The following is a 4,975-nucleotide window of genomic DNA, read 5'->3' on the forward strand; positions in this document are numbered from 1 at the left end:
AGGAGTCAAGACCCATACCTGGTGCCATGATGACTTTTAACAATGTCTGTTCAATCTTGACTATTTTCTTTTTTGCTTAGGAAACCACGGTGTGGTGAAAAGAACACTGAATTAGTAGATCCAGATTCAAATCCCAGCCCTGCCACTAACTATCTGTGTGGCCTTGATCAAGTCACTCCCTTTTTCTGGCTCTCAGTTTCCTCACCTGTAAAATAAGAGTAGAGTATTTGAATTCTAAGGTCTCTTTCAGCTCTAACATTCTATGGTTCTGCTATTTCAAAACTCATAAGGACAAGAATATATATGAAAAGATCAACCAGACAATTCAAATTATATATACACATACATATATCTGTTTACAACATAATGTACATGTATGCGTGTATGTATATTTGTATGAAGTGGAAAGAACTCTGGTTTGGGATATAAAGGATGTGAGTTTGAATCTTGATTCTACTGCTTGCTACCAGTGTGACCTTAGGCAAATAATTTCTCTTCTCTGGGACTCAGTTTCCTCATCTGTAAAATGATGGAATTGGACTGGATGTCCTCTTAAATTCCTTTAAGTTCTAAATCTATGAGGCTGTGATCTCGTGCCTGTCTATACAAATCAATTAACCTGAATTATACATTAGGATAATGTCTAAAGGCTGTCTTGTAGTTTATAACTAGCATTTGAGCTGTTAGGCCCACCCAAGTTCATTGTGATACCTCCAATTTCTCAGCAGTCATTTCTAGGCTGAAGCAGCTGGTGGGTCAAAGATTTTTTTTTTTTAGCAATGATAAGATCAGAGGTTCTACATCTCTAGGGGTTAAAGTCCCCTCCAAATGGAGTCCCTGCTTAGGCAGAGCTCATTCTGGGTTTTAGGGATATTATTTACCTTCTTTTCTGGATCTCTATCACAAGGATTTTCTCGCTTGCTTTTAGTACTGGGGAAGTGGGTGAAACTACAGAGATAAGATAATCGGTTAATGGTCAGTCAATAAATATGTATTAAGAGTCTACTAGGTGAGAAGTGCTGGGCATACAAATATGGAGAAGAAAGACAGTTACTTCCCTGAAGGGGCTCACAATCCAATAGGGGAAGATGACAAAAGGAAACCAAAGGAGGTGGGGGAGGGAAGGTCCCTAGCTCCTGAATGTGACGGAAAAGATGAGAGGAGTAGCCTGGCAGTAAATAAAGAGATGGCTAAACTGGGCCTTCTCCTTAAATTCGGGTTCTGGGAGGAGCTCTCACCCTTCGATCAGAGGGAGAGGTCCCAAGGGCAAAGGGTATTGAATTTAATGAATTAAAACATGTATGTTTAACTGCAAGGGGCAAGGAAGGGAGGGGAGGAGATGAGACCATGACTATTCAGTCCTAGCCTGGAAATCAGAAGAGAGGATTCACTTGTTTTATACTTTTTTGGGGGTAATAATTTCTATCATAGTATTATGGGATGGTACAGGAGGTCATCCAGCACCACCTTTTTATAAAATAGGTATTGTTAGGGTGTGAGACAATAGAAGACTTCTCAGCTCTCTCAGCCCCTTTAGGGTTAAGAAGTAGTTGCTATTCTTTACCTGGGAGTTGGAAGGGGACCCTCCCTCCCACCTCTCTGACAGTTTCTCATTCCCACAAAACTTAAGCATAGGGAGAGGCACTCAATTACTATCAGTAACAGCTGTTCCTCTCCTGAGGTTCCACTATCAATGGCAGAATTGGGGAAAAGAAAACTGCTCTGTAGAGTACTCACCATTCCTTATAGCACTTTCATTTTCCACCTGTAGATTCAGGGGTAGTAGTCCCCAGAAACTGTTCTTCCTCCTTACCCCCTCTTCTTCCTGACCCTCCAATAATTTATAATACATTCATTCCCAGCTGACCTAAGCTAAAGAATATGTCCTGACAGATATTTCCATCCCATTGGCTTTTGAATGACACTAAACCTAATCTGAGAGGGAGAAGAAAAGGGGGAGAAGAGAGTCTGTTTAGTTTCTCTGGACAGAGTCTGTGTGGTCTAGTGCTATGAATCTCTACAGGTAATTCTAAATCTTCGAATGCTGCAAGCTCCAAATCATCATGGAAATCATCTATCCAGTCCCAGGGTTCTTAAACTTATTTCTCTTATGGACCCTTCTGGCTGTTTGGTGAAGCCAGTGGTGAACCCTTCTCACAATAAGGTTTTTAAATGCATAAAACAAAACACAAAGGATTACAAGGGAAGCCACTTATATTGAAATACAGTTATGGAAATATTTTTGAAAAACAAATTCCTGGACCCTTAGAAATCTAAACATGGGAAAGGGATCCATAGACCCTAGGTTGAGAACTCCTGATCTAGTCTAATCTCTTCACTTTACAAATGGAGAAACAGGCCTGACTAGAGAGATAAAATGCCCTTACTAAAATCACCTAGCTAATTCATAGAGTCTGAGTGATGCTTCAAGGTTTGGGGGGCTTGATGGATCTTATGAAGATTTAAAGCCTCAGGAGTAGTGGTATCCATTAAATGTTTATTATCTACCAAATCTGAGACTTGGAAGGGTCAAGGTTCAGCCCATTCCTGAACATGAATCCTCTTTACAGCCTCCCTAACAAGCTGCTGTCCAACTTCTGCCTAAAAGCCTTCAGTGAAGGGGAACCTGCTACTTCCAAGGCAGTCCTTACCATTTTGGGGTAGGACTAACAGATAGAAATTGCTTATTTTACATCAATCCTCACTTTGCTTCTCTACAGTTTCTACCGATTGCTTCTAGTTTTGCCCCGTGGGGTCAAACTGAACAGGTCTAATCTCGATTGCACAGGGCAACTCTGATGATACATGGACAGCTATAAGATGCCCCAAGTCTTCCTTTTTTTCCCCAGACTAACCATTCCTAATTCACACACTGATGCTGGTATGCTGTGGTCTCCAGCTCTTTCGCCATTCTGATTAAAGAACTATGCCTCTGCTCCAGCTTATCTATATCAATTATTTCTTTTAAAAAAATGTTTTTTCCCCAATTACATGTAAAGACAATTTTTAGCATTTGTTCAAAAAAAAATTCAGCTCCAAATTTTCTCCCTCCTTCACCTCTCTCATCCCTGAGATTGTAACCAGCTTCCATCAGGGGAAGAGAATTACAGCATTGAGAGTGCATCAAGTCCAGCACACTCATTTTATAGATGAGAAAGAAGACTGAGACAGAGTTTAAGTGACTTGCCCAGGATCACACAGCTGGTGAGTGTTTAAAGCAGGCTTTGAAGCCAAGTCTTCCTTATTCCAGTTGAAGTCTATCCACTGTGGCCTCCAGCTGCCCTATTGAGAGTGGTTTCTAATTCACTTAAGATCTGACTACCCCAAAACACATTAAGAAGTAACAAAATTTAAATCCTGTATAAGATAAAGGGTAGAAGAGTTGAAATGAAAGTGAAGACCTCGGTTACATTATTCAATTTCTGTGAAAGCTACGACAAGACATGATATCTCTTGTGCTCTCTGTTTCTTCCTCTGGAAATGAAGACCTGTTGAGATGATTTTGATTACTTTCTAGCTCTAAAAACTCCATTTTATCCTATCCTGTTCAATCTATCCCAGTCTAGCCTAGTCACTCTATCAATCAACAAGCATGTATTAAGGGCCTACTATGTGCCAGGTAACCTGAAAAGACCTTAGCTTAAAAGGGCCAAGGTCTCCCACTACATCCTGGGCAGTCCTCAGTCGTCCTGATCGATATCTGGCCACTAAACCCAGATGGCTCTGGAGGAGAAAGTGAGGCTGGTGACTTTGCACAACCCTCTCTCGCTCAAATCAAAGTCAGTTGCAAATCATATCTTCATCTCCCTGCTGTCACGGTCCACTTTGAGAATGAAGGACAAACCACAACCACAGCCACATACAACTATGTACCAGGTACTGATACAAGGTATTTACAAAGGTAAAAATAAAACATATCTTCCTGGATGGAACTATGGTTGTATGTACACATATGAGTGTATACAAAATAAAGATAATTTTGATGACAGTACAAATAGCAGCTGGAGAATCAAGAAAGACCTCCTGTAAGAGGAACCTGACCTACCCTATCCTCTATTAATCTATTGTTTTAGCTGAAGGTATCATTGGCTACATTTTCCAGATTTCCCTAACCCTGAGGATTTTGACTCTTCATAAAATCCACATCTGATGCCCTGCCCCTTTTTTCTTCTATAGGTTGTAAACAAGGAAGAAAACATTTGTTTTGTTCTGTCCTTATCTATATTGTTTATCTTTTATGCATGATATACTTCTAGCTGGTGACAGGAGAGCCTTTCAGGGAATATTTTCTTTAATGTTCACGGATATTGATGATTATAAAAAAGCAAAGACAAGCAGAATTCCAGTCATTTTATGATTTCCAGTTGACAAAAGTTACTGTTTCCCCAGATATGATTTTTTTACCTCTCCACACCTGGAAATCTGACAGTAAATAACACAGAAATTTATGGGTCACAGTGGTGGCTATGGGCCTGTAGTGTATTTGCAAGCAAAAGAAATTAGGGTAGGCTTGTGGGTGTGCTGGAGAATTGGTTATCAAGAATGATGCTTCTAGGTCATAAACAGCAAAAACAAATTATTTGTTTTAGGAAACTTTATTACATAGAACCAGGCAGATAGATATACAGGATTGTAAAAGTTGATAATAAAATAAACCAGACCAAACATAGACATTGACTTGCTCTGCTGGCCAAAGATTTATATTCATAGGAATGTGAACATAAATTTACTATTTACTAGCCAAGAGGTTTCTGATTAGAATAAAATGCTTTTCTCCTGGGTTTCTTACTACTAAAAGTTGGAAACGCTAGAGCTGAAACTTTCTGGATGGGTTTGGATTTTGTGATTTAAACTGAAAGCTGGATTGCACTTATATAGTTATTACAATAAACTTCTTCTGTTGAATCAGCAACCATTCACTTGTTTTTGAAGGGGTGTGTGTGTATATGTGTGTGTGTGTAACTTGTGTTGTTTG

This window comes from Trichosurus vulpecula, chromosome 8, assembly GCF_011100635.1.
Source record: "Trichosurus vulpecula isolate mTriVul1 chromosome 8, mTriVul1.pri, whole genome shotgun sequence".
In the NCBI taxonomy this organism is placed as follows: domain Eukaryota; kingdom Metazoa; phylum Chordata; class Mammalia; order Diprotodontia; family Phalangeridae; genus Trichosurus; species Trichosurus vulpecula.